Source organism: Populus euphratica, unplaced genomic scaffold (assembly GCF_000495115.2).
Source record: "Populus euphratica unplaced genomic scaffold, PopEup_1.0 scaffold289.1, whole genome shotgun sequence".
NCBI lineage: Eukaryota > Viridiplantae > Streptophyta > Magnoliopsida > Malpighiales > Salicaceae > Populus > Populus euphratica.
Window position 1 is genome coordinate 71,083 of NW_011500167.1, and position 13,216 is coordinate 84,298.

The window sequence follows — 13,216 nt, forward strand, 5'->3', positions numbered from 1 at the left end:
AAAACGCCTCTTGAGGCAGGCCGTACAGACACAGCAAGGCCTTGCTGCTTTGTATTGGTATTTCACTAATCATTATATAATGCTTGAACGAGTAGCCTTCATTAAGCTAAGGGCACCCTTTTTCTTTATATATATATATATATATATATATTAGACATTAATGAAGATTGAGGAGTAGTCAATTTCCTTTTGATGAACTTGCAATTGGTGCTATATACTGAAAAAACTTTGAGTGGAAAGGACTCTAAGAACATATAGGTTGGACCATACTTTTCCCATATTCCCAAATATTTATAATTCTTGCGTAAAGTCTATAAGCTAAGCTATAGTGAAGTTCAAGAACAATCTGACACAATAAACTAAGAAACTCGAGTTCAATAATTGTTAAACCATCTTGAAACTTCGAAAATTATAAAGGGAAAAGGAAGAAAGTAATGGAGAAAAGCAAGCCCACAATAAGAAGATTAGATAAAGTAGATAGATAGATGTATGGATGGATGGATGCTATATTCACCTTCCTTCACCTTTCCTTTTCGTTCTACCTCCATTATTGCATGCTTCAAGCCAACCCATATATATCAACTATACACTTTCGTTTAACCACCACCGAAATTAAAAACGAAAAAGCAAAGTGAAAAAACAAAAGTTGGGGGGAAAAGTAGCTAGGATAATGGGTCACAACCCATTTTACATTTTGATGGTTGGAAAAAGAAAACAAGAAACTATATTGGACGGTTATGATGGCCTAATGCATGTTGTCATGATAAATTAGGACAGTAGTAGAATATAGTAAGAAAAAAGGGCATTGGTGAAGATGTAAGGGGTATCATGTGTGTTTGTTCTTTCCCTCTTTTTAGGGCAAATGTATTGCATCTTGACTCAGTTTGTTCTTCATGTAGTTTCTCTCTTTCCTTTCTCTCTTCTTCTATTCAACTTAAAGTAGTAGTTTTATTATTCTAGATGTGATCTCTCCACTCCTTTTTAGCCCTCGCACATTATGAGAATCTCATTTTCTCTCTCACACTCACGTACACTCGTATATAGCTTTGTTTTTGCCTTTTGGGAATCTCATTCATCACCCCCACAAACACACAAAACCAACCCTCTGAACATGTTAGCCTCACTACTGATCTTCTCTCTGTAAATGTATTTGTGTGTGTGTATATTTCATAAGAGAGAGACCTTGTGCTTGATAATTGATTAGATCGGAGTTTTTCTTAAGAAGCAAAAGCATCAACTTTTCTCTTTTTTTATTTGCTGTGGCTGCCAGAGTTTGGTTGTGATGGCAATGTACTGTTATGTTTCCTGCTAGGGTCAGTTGGACTATCATTATTTCTTGTATTGGAAACATACCTTACCTCTTCTCTTAAGGATACTTACAAAAGGGCTAGCTTTGTCTCTCTGCTTGAAATTTGACCGTTAAGTTAGGACTAGCTAGAAAATGTGAGAGGGACACATACAAGTATGCATTGATCATGGATATGTGTGGACCCAATTGGTAAAGAGAGTGTAGGTACATGATTCTCTCTATCTTTACTCTTGTATTACATTTAAATTATTCACCTCCAAAAATCTCCAAGCTTTTTATATAAAAAAGTAATTGAAGGAAATGTGACTTCACTGTCAGGAAATTGAATGAGACATGTAAAGAAAGAAAGAAAGATGAGGAGGAGACATCAATAGGACTAGTTGGGTTGAATATGGTGTCTGCAAGTGATCATAGAATTCTACACATTTCTCAATGCACTTTTCTCTTGTGATTTTTCCCTTTCTTTCTCTCTTGTTTTCCTCTTGTTTGGTTAGCCTGCTCCTGTTTTCAGCCTTTATGTTTCCATGTGCCTCCATATGCCTTCTCGTCAGACATGGACAAATCAATGCACATTCATTTTCTACATGCTTGTTTGATTGGAAGAATTAAGATGCTTGTTTCAACAAAACTCCACACAGGTAGCCATTAATGAGACCTGAAATCTAGAAGGACAAGATTGTTATTACAGCGCAGTGCATGGAGGGTGTACTCTTGTCCTTTCCCTTTTTTTTCCCACTAGTTCCATACAAAGGTTGTGATAACTAATGCAAACATTAGTAATTTCTTGTTAAAATATAGAGGAGGAGCATTAACTATCAAGAAAGAAATTAGATGAGCATTAAATTGCTTTGCCGGTCTGCATCCAAGAGCTTGCTGCCGCATAAGATTTGGGAGACTCGTGACTTCCTATCCCATTTGAAAGACAGTGCGATGACTCTAGTACGGGTGGGCCGAATTGCAAAATTGTTTCGTAGACGTGCTTCCTTCTTTACATTATGAAGGTTAAGAGTTGTTGAGTGACATTAAAAATTCAATTCTACTCTCATGATCAGACCTACCATTCTGCCATAGTCTTGAGAGTTTGATGGCTGGCTTGAGGTCGACAACCATGGTAGTTGGCTGATAGCATGTCATGGGGCATCGTTATTTATTTTTCCCCAAAACAAGCTTCAAAAGCTCGGAAGACCCAAGAGTTTAGCATCGACTTGATAGCCCAAAAGATTAGGATGTAGCGGCGGTCCATTTGGATACAAGTATATAATACAAACCACGGACTAAGCTACTTCGTATTCCAAAGAGTTACAATTCAGCCCAGCCCAACTTACCTAGGAGGAAGCTTACATTTCCATTTAGTGAATGAAATATCCTAGAACAATAACTAGTTTCTGTCCTATGATGTGATTTGAGTAAGATAAAAATTATTATCTTTTTACTTACTAATATTATAACACAAGTAAATTAAAAATATCAATTCAAAATTAATTAAATATCAAAAAATAAAATTACAAGAAAAAAAGAAAGCACTTAGAAGAGAAAAATTGAAAGATAAAATAAAAAAAAAAGAAACTATTTGATATTATTTTTAAACTCAACTCAGGGGTTAATTTTAAAATATCTTGACCCGGCTCTTTGTATAACACATGATTAAAATTAATCCGCACGAGAGTTGCTTCTATACAACTTAGTTGACTTGACATGTTAAAAAACAATTGAAATGACTATTAAAAAATAGTTTGACTTTAAAAAAAACATTTTAAAAAATTCAAAATATTTTTTTTTTAATATTGAAAAAAGGCCATATTAGAATAACCTGGGTTTCGTGACATAACTTGATAATCCTGAAACCTAGATCATAGGCTCCATTAAATTTAAAAAATTTATTTTTTAAAACTAGTTTTTATTTAATAATGTTATAATTTTTTTTTTTTACAAAATTAAGCATCAATCACATATCAAGATGTTTGTTTAAAATTACAATAATTTCATAGAAAATAAACCAAAATAAATTATGATGATCAATTAAAATCAATAAAATATAAAAGGATGAAATTAAAAGAAAAAACCCAAATTTCTTTTTAAAAAAACAAAATTGAAAGATATAATTAAAAAAGAAAAAGAGGTACATCTAATGAGGTTGGAAAACCATCTCTCTCTTTTATTTTTTATATTTAATAGTAGTCAACAACTTTTTTAACATAGCAAATTTCTAATTAAATTGTAAAATTTATCTCATACAATCGCACACAAGAAAAATCAAATCAAAAGGGTAAAAATGTCTAAGCATCAATTTGTAAAAAGAAAAAGAGAAAAAGAAAAAGAGGGGTCACCTCTTATGAACAGTGAAGTACAAGGGGATAACCTCAACTTTTTTAGAATAGCAGTTTACAACTTTTTAGTATATTAGTTAATCTCTAATTAAGTGGAAAATTTTATCTCATATAATGGAAAAAAAATATCAAATCAAAAATGAAAAAAAGTCTAAAGTCCAATTTGTAAAAAAAGAAAAACATGAAGAAAAAAAACACCAAATAAAAAAGAGATAAAAATATAAGGACCAATTAAAAAAATAAAAAAGAAAAAAAATGGAAAAAAGGTGGGCATCATCACATAATCCAAGTTTTTAAGCTTGTTTAGGTATTTGGTTTTTATCAATGTATTGTAATTTTAATTTATACCAATATTTCAAAGAAATAAATAAAATCTACAGCTAAGAAATTGAGTCGAACTACATAGTTAACATACACAACCAGTTTAAAGCTTAAGAGCTTAATTTATAAAGCAATTTTATACATGGAAAATGTCAATTGTCATTCAATATTTATGGTGGTTGGTTGCGCATCATCTAATCCATATCCAATCTTTTACACACACACACACACACACATATATATATATAAATAACTCAGCGTTCATCATCCAGTTTTTATTTTATTACCAATATTATTTTATATTTAAATGTTTAAGAAATACATAAAACTATTACAAGCTCCATAAAAAGAATAACTTAGTCTTGCTCTAGCTTACTTTATAAACACGAATATATATTGTAAGGAAAAAAGCAAAGTATGTTTAATGTTAAATCCAGCAGTCCAATTCTGGATTCTATTTCATTATCCAGAAACTCTCCATTCCCCTCCACTGTTTTCTTGTATGATTCTATTATGGCTAGCAGTTCTTGACAAGAGGAACACAAGGGACTTTCCTAGTAGGAGGGAAATCACAGATGAGTCCGCGCTATGCTCTCTTTGTTCTTCTAAGCATGAAACGATAGTTCATCTGCCTTTGCCTTGTAATTATGTATGGGCAACCTTAGTTTCATGTCAAAAAAAAAGAAAAGAAGCTCTCTGGGTTCAAACTCAAGAATTCACACTAGACCGATAATAAGTGTATACTTTTATGGTTGGCCGGCAAGGAATTTAATCTCAGTTGATGCACAAATTGACCCAAAAATACTTTACTGTAAAAATAAATAAATTACATATGGGTTTCATGATATTGGGTGATGGCTTGGAGTGGATGATTCCCAGTGCTGTTGAAATTGGAGTTGAAATTTATTTTTTTTTGTTTTTTTTGTGAAGGGAATGATGCAAAGGGTTAGGTTTTTAGTTAGCCTGGCGCCTAGCAAGGACTAATTGTGTTTTCAATGGTATAAATCTTAAGTGGGACAACATTTTTAACCTCATCTTTCATACAATGGCATACAGGGAAAAATATTTTGATAATCACTTTATATATTCAGCAACTGAACTTATAACCTGTGGCTTAGAATTAGGGATTCAGAGGTGCTGCAATCCTATCGAAATAGACCCTTTATACGTATTGTTGTAACCTAATTTTGGATTCATTAAGATTTTCTTGAATGTTATTTTATTTTATTTTATTATTCATAAAAAAATTAAAAAAAAGAGTTTAAAATATATTTTCTCGAGTCAATCGTATCTTTCGATCAAAATCGAATCCACCAGGTCAATACGGGTTAACGGATATCGACCGGGATATAAAATGAGTTTCGGGTCAAAAACATCATTTTCGGTCAAAACCGAGCCCACCGAGTCAATATGGGTCCCGCCATGTCGACCACGATGAAAAATGAGTTTCGGGCCGTTTCAGGTCAAAAATGTCATTTTCGGTTAAAACTGACTCCACCGGGTAAATATGGGTTAAACGATGTCGACCGGGATAAAAAATGAGTTTCAGGCCATTTTGAGTCAAAACCGTCATTTTCGGTCTAAACCGAGTCCACCGCGTCAATATGAGTTAAACCATATCGATCGGGATGAAAAATGAGTTTTGGGTCGTTTTGGGTCAAAATCATCATTTTCGGTCAAAATCGAGTCCACCGGATTAATACGGGTCCCACCATGTCGACCGGGATGAAAAATGAGTTTCAGGTTATTTTTGGTCGAAACTGTTATTTTTGGTCAAAAAACCCGGTCCACTGAGTTGATACCCGATAAAGATTTTTTTTGTAATTAAAATTGATTTTTAGTGGTTGAAAAGCTTTTTATAATACTGATTTGAATTTTTAATTTTACCCCTATAAATAAATATTATTATTATATATAATAAAACAAAAAAATAATATAATTTTATCACAGCAGGCGGAGGATTTCTGCCGATGGTAGGCGGTGTACCCGTACATTGAAAATTTTGCACAATCTCGTGATTACTTGCACAATCTGTGATTCGTTGTACTCTATTATTGGCTATAACTAGCAAACAAAACCAAGCCAATCAGAGAGTAAAAAGAAAAGAAAAGAAGAGAATTCATTTATGTTACTATTTGCAACTTCATTTATTTTCTACTTTTTTTTCACGCAAGTAAGATATTGATTTTTTTTTTAAACAATTTGAAAAATACCAAAAATATCATAACCGTTAGATCTAATAGTATTTAAATCTGAGCCTTTGATTTTTTAGTATACAATAGGCTTTACCACACCGGATTAAAATCTAAATCCATCTCAGCCTTTAAAATAATCTACCCTTTGATCCTGTTGTGCCACGTCATCAAGTGTACCAAACACTCGGTACACCACGACACATCGGATCATAGCCCAGCCCATCCAGATTGTCCGATCAACTTGCAGATCAAGCTAATCACAGCCGCACGATCTGTTCATCTGCGATCCAACGGCTCCCAGGCTTCAGACGCACCGGTGCACCATACGCGCGTTCACACCGTAGCAAAGCTCATAGTTTCTCTCTCCTCTCGTCGACGATTCTCTCTCTCTCCTCCGATCTTCCATTTCTGGCCGTTTTAAGCCGCCAAACCACCACAGAAAGGTGCATCACCTCCTCGGAAGCAAAACCCCGATCGATTTACACGTTTTCACCGGAGAATCTAGCCGGAAAAAGCCTGCGACAGTCATCGACCAACCGAGCTTCAAGTCGACGATTCTCCCTCATCAGCCATCAACGGCTGTCGAGACCACCACCATCAGAATCATCATTCTCAGATCTACCAGAATCAACCATCTGTAGGTTGGAATCTCACCGGAAAATTTCGCCACCACCAACAGTAGCCGCGCGTGAGCCATATGCGCCGCCAGTGGCATTTTCATAAATTTCAGAGAAATCCGAGGGTATTTCAGTCTTTTACCTATATAGTGGCACTCAAGTAATTTTTATGGTATTTTTGATATTTTTATATATAAATACTTGTAAATTTTTGCATGTAAAAAAACAAAAATAACAAAAATAAATTTAAAATACATAATGACACGGGTCCAACACCCATTTTATCATGTTATTGTTCATGGGTCAAAACTCGATTCTCAAAAATGGATATATCTATTTCTCAATGATATCAAAATAATTTTTGTTTTATAAAATAAATATTATTTATCGACACGTCTCTTTTATTTAAAAAAGGATTGATGTCAAAAATTTAAATACCAAATATGGATTATGTCCATTATTATTTCTTTTGGTAAATCAGATGTAACTCTCATTTTTAGGGACAAACGTCGACATTTTAGGCAAAGTCTCCTAGTTTTAGGGACTGATGTCATTTTTAACGTGTCTCATATTTTAAGGACCGATGTTAACCATCTTAAAAAATTTGCAAATAAGCTCAAAATATAATAGCATTTGAATCAAATAAAAAAAACACACAAGTAAAGGTAACCTTTCTCTAAAAGGATATTTTAAGGGTGGTGTCTACCTTTCCTTAATTATAACTAACCCAGTACCTGAATCTCTGGGACCAGTGTCTAATTTTGGATTTCTAGTTCCCTCAAATTATTAGATGGTGACTCCAATAAAATCTTTATTTCCCCAAATCAAGAAAAAAAACAATCATTCTTTTTGTTAAAACAAACAAAAAAGAGTGGAGCCGTCGCCTGACATCGTGTAGCGACACGTACCATGAATAGAACTGAATCATGGAGTTTTGAACTGAAACCAGGTAGATCAAGACCCGAGTTCAACATTATATTAGTGAGGTTTGATGGCATAATTTTACCCTTTTTTGATACTAATACTTGTTTTTACGACGATTAATAAAACAAATCTAATCGATATTTAAAATTCTTGACTCTAATTTTTTAGAATGTGATTTTGTAATGTGCTACATCAAACTCAAGGAGATCAAGGTTTTTAACCATTAATTAAAAAAAAAGGATCATATTGGATTGAGGATTCGACGACTGCTGAATTGGTGGAAAAACCTCTCCATCTCACAAGACCTACTAGGTTTATATGTTAGTTTTTTTTTCAATAAATCTTTTATTGTTTAAGTTATATATATATATATTTGTTCCTAGTTTTTTCAATATATATATATTGAAAAAACTAGGAACAAATAACTGGATACAAATCTGACTGGATCAATTCACAATTCACAAGTTTTAATTTTTTTTCTCTTTGTGTAATCAAAATCAGGATTAAACAATCAACAAATATAAAGCAATAATCACACAAATCAACACTAAGATTTTTGCGTGAGAAACCCGATGCGGGAAAAACTATAGAATTAAGTCCACCTAAAACCTTCCACTATCAACAAATAATGGGTTCGCAACTGTTCTTTCTTAGATTCAACCTACAATATACATATCATCAAGAACAACCTATTTTTGGAATACAACAAGATTAAAGAGAAAAATATTTGAGAAAAGCTCATAACACTGACATCCCTGTTTTCTATGAAAACAGCTAGATTCCACACTACCAATCATCGATCCAACCATTCAGAATGAAAAGTAATGTGTCTAAAAGCAGCTATTACAATCTCAGCTCGATCCAACAGTGAACGAGCTGGGAATAGAAGAATAAAGACAATCAATTCAACTGTCTCAACTTCCTCTTTTTCTCCTCTTTTTTTGTTAAAATTATTACTACATCTACAGTACAACTACTTTAAATTAAAAGAGGAAGCTCATAACAATTAATGTGGTGGTCCTACCATCATATGGTATAGGACCACACATAACAAATATCTCCCTTACGCACCATGTGAGGAATTCTCTCTTTTTGTTAAAATTGGTACTATATCTATATTACAACTACATTTAAATTAAAAGAAGCAGCTCATGAAAATTAACGTGGTGGTCCCACCATCACATATTGCGGGACCACACATAACAAATCTCCCCCCCACGCACCATGTGAGGAATTCGCCATATTGGCGATCAACATAGAATATTCAATTTAGGAGGCTCTACCAAGTCTGCTTCCTTTCTGTAAAATTCAAACTTCTCTCTTAGTAGAGGTTTGGTCATTATGTCTAACACATTGTCATCGATATGGATCTTCTCAACAACAAATGACTTCATCTCTATAGCATCTCAAATCCATTGATATCTAACCTCAATGTGCTTTGATCGAGAGTGAAAAGTAGGATGCTTACTAAGATGGATTGCACTTTGACTATCACAGAACAACACAAAGTTCTCTTGAACTAGCCCAAGTTCATGCAAGAACTTCTTCATTCATAACAAATCTTTACCCCCTTTAGTAAGAGCAATATATTTAGTCTCTGTAGTGGATAATGCAACACATTTTTACAACCTTGATTGTTATAAGGCTGCTCCTCCTGCAAACTTCATCAAGTATCTTGATGTGGACTTTCTAGAATCAACATCACTAGTCATATTTACATCTGTGTATCTATCCAACATAGGTTTATTATTGCCAAAACATAAGCTAAAACTAGAAGTACCTTTGAGATACCTGAGTATTCATTTCACTGCTGACCAGTGTTCTTTACTAGGATTGGAGAGGAACCAACTAACTACACCAGCTGCATGAGCTATATCCGGCCTTATGTAAACAATGATATACATCAAGTTACTAATCATGGATACATAAGAAACCTTTTTCATCTCATCTCGTTCTTCATCACTTGAAGGACATTGCTTATAACTTAGTTTAAAGTGGCATGCAAGTGAAGAACAAACAGGTTTGGAGTTGTTCATGTTGAATCTCTTAAGTACCTTTTGTACATATCTCTCTTGAGATAGCCAAAGTTTCTCCTTCTTCCTATCATGTGTGATCTTCATGCCAATAATCTGTTTTGCTGGTCCTGAGTCTTTTATTGTAAAAGACTTGCTCAACTCTTCCTTCAAAATCTAAATCTTCTTAGCATCATGGCTAACAATTAGCATATCATCCACATACAACAAGAGAATAATAAAGTTTTCATCTGAAAACTTTTTCATAAATACATAATAATTAGAAGTGGTCTACCATAACCATAATCCACCATGAAAGAATTAAACTTCTTGTACCACTGTCTTGGAGCCTACTTTAACTCATACAAGCTCTTTTTCAACTTGCAAACTAATTGCTCTTTACCTTTTGCTTCAAACCTTTTAGGCTACTTCATGTAGATATCCCCATTTAAATCACAATGGAGAAATGCAGTTTTCACATCAAGTTGTTCAACTTCAAAATTCAAACTAATAGCTAAGCCAAGCACAACTTGGATTAAAGACATCTTGACCACTAGTGAAAAACATTTCTTCAAAATCAATACCCTTTTTCTGACTAAAACCTTTCACAACCAATCTTGTTTTGTACCTTGGCTATGAGCAATGTTCATCAATTTTCAACCTAAACACCTATTTATTTTTTAGTGCTCTCTTACCTTTAGGAAGCTTCATTAACTCAAAAGCATGGTTTTCATGTAAGGATTTCATCTCCTTTTGTATTGCTTTCAACCACTCACTTTTCTTTTCATGTGACATAGCTTCATCAAAAGATTTTGGCTCTCCTATATTAGTAACCAACACATACTTATGAGGAAAATATCTGGTGGAAGGTTGGTGAGGTCTAGTTGACCTTCGTAGTTATGGCTCATTTGGAGCTTCTTGCATATATGTTCAAGAATAACATCAATATCATCATTAGTTGATTCAGGATCACCAACTAATGGTTTAACAAGAAAACCACCATTATCATCATTTTGAAAATCTCCCCCATAATTAACAAGCATCAAAGGTAACTATGAAGTAGGTTTTGGATTTAAATTAGAAGGAATAAAAACAATAAACTTTGTTTTTTCTTTCTGTTCAAAGTCTTCAATTGTTTGATCTTTAAAGAAGATAACATCTCTGCTTATAATTTTCTTCTCCTTTGGATCGCACAACCTATAGCCAAACTCATCATTTTCAGAGCCTAAGAAAAGACACTGTTTTGTCTTGCTATCAAGCTTGGACCTTTTATCTTGAGTAACATGTACAAATGCTCTGCATCCAAACACTTTTAAGTATGCATAAGAGGTATCCTTTTGACACGACTAAAAGGTTGATGTCTTCTCCCAAGTGCAGGAGTGTCGAAGTAATAAATAACCCAGCAAGACCGGGGTCGAACCACAGGGAGGTTAATTGTAAGCATTTGTTGTACCAAGTGTTATATAACATAAATCAAGATTAGTCATTTAACAAGCAAAGTATTAAAGAGTGAACAAGATAGCAAATATAAAACATGTTAGTATCAAACATTAAAGTCCATATTAAGTTTACATTATACTTATTCTTACACCATTAGTGTAACCTTTTCACCTTGACATAATTAACTTAGCTAGACATAATGAAAGAAAGCAAAATAGATAAACAAAATAAGAACATAAAAGTTAACTAAGTAAAGGAAAGGAAATGAAAGGCATAAACTTAATATTAATGAAAACAAAGCATAAAAAATACAAAGAGAGAAAGGAAGAGCATGATCTTGATCTGGAAATCAAGATGCCTAAATGCATGGCAAATGCCTCCTTTTATAGGCCAAAAATGGGAACTATTGATTTGATGACTAATTGATAAGTGGGTGACCAACTTTTGACTTGGTGACAATCCTTATCTTCTCTTGTCTGCCCAAAACGTCATTGATAACGTCAAAACTGGAGCCAGTTGCAAACATGAAAGTTGTAGGCAATTGTCTCAGCTTTCTTGTGTAAAAATTTCAGCTCATTTGGACTTCTAGAACTCCAGATATGGCCAAAATACCGAACAGTGCTCGGGCTGGAAGACAGATTCGGGCTTCTTTGTTGTTGCTACAATTTGGACTTGATAATGGCCTTTTTAGATCTTGGGCTCCATATGAAAGTTGTAGGCCTATGTCTTACCTTTCTATCCATATAAATTGGACCTAAATCTGAGATATATAGCTCCAGATATGACCCATTTACCGAACAGTGTTCCGGTTTGGATTGCACCGACATCTCTTTTCTAAGTTTGGCCATCTCTTTATCCTTGCAATTTAAGTTCTTCAAGTCATCAATCAATCCTTTCATTTATGTGATAGGCCTGCATTAAAAATAGACATTTACCACAATTTATAGGTATCTTATATTATTAGATACATTATTGTAAAACATATTTTAGTTAAGGAGTTATTGATACTTCAAGTGCAAAATGATGATATAAAACCATGATAAAAATGCACTTTTAAGTATTAATCACCTTTCCTTTCCAAACTTTATCTGGAACATTAAAATCAAAAGCAAATGATGGAAAAAGAATGATCATGGCAACTGCAGTCTTCATTGCCTTACCCTAAAAAGACTTAGGCAGCTTTGTATGAGAGAGCATACATCTAATTCTTTCAACAATGGTTATGTTCATTCTTTCAGCTACTCCATATTTTGCCGTGGAGTCTTAGGAACTGTCTTCTCCAACTTGATACCATGTTCCCCACAGTACTTCTCAAAAGAACTCATGTATTCACCACCATTGTCAGCTCGAATACATTTTAGCTTTTTACCAATTTCTCTTTCAACACTGGCATGAAAATCCTTAAAGACATTAAGCACCTTATCTTTAGATTTCAAACAAGTGACCCAAATTTTTTTGAAGAGATCATCAATGAAACTAATAAAGTATAATGCACCTTCAAGAGACTTATCAATCATAGAGCAAATATCAGTATGAACTAAAGCAAGAACATGTGATCTTCTATATGAAAGTGATCTTTGAAATACAATTTTGTGTTGTTTACTAACTAAACAATGAGTACATTTGTTTAAGTTCATAACTTTTAATGGAAGGTAGCTCTTCTTGGCAAGGATGCCAAGGCTTTTCTCACTTAAATCTCCAAGTCATTTATGCCATAAATCAGTAGAGCAATCTTCAATTGCATTCACCTCCCATTTGATTACCTTGACTTGTGACATATAGAGACCCATCTTCTTCCCTTTAGAAATAATTAAGTGATTAGTACTTAAAAGTGCATTTTTATCATGGTTTTATATTATCATTTTGCACTTGAAGTATTAATAACTCCTTAACTAAAGCATGTTTTATAATAATATATCTAATAATATAAGATACCTTTAATTTATGGTAAATGTTCATTTTAAATGCAGGCCGATCACATAAATGAAAATATTGATTGATGACTTTAAGAACTTAAAGTGCAAGGATAAAGAGATGGCCAAACTTAGAAAAGAGATGCCGGTGCAGTCCA

The 13,216-nt window shown here is 33.5% G+C and overlaps 1 long non-coding RNA gene across 1 annotated transcript in view; it reads right to left on the reverse strand.

Moving 5' to 3' along the window:
* Positions 1-8,206: 8,206 nt before the first annotated feature.
* LOC105111264 (uncharacterized) overlaps positions 8,207-13,216 on the reverse strand; it is an 8,592-nt gene continuing 3,582 nt past the window's right edge. The window contains exon 2 of the long non-coding RNA XR_839588.1: positions 8,207-8,253. This is a non-coding gene — a long non-coding RNA (uncharacterized LOC105111264). The remainder of the gene's footprint in view (positions 8,254-13,216) is intronic.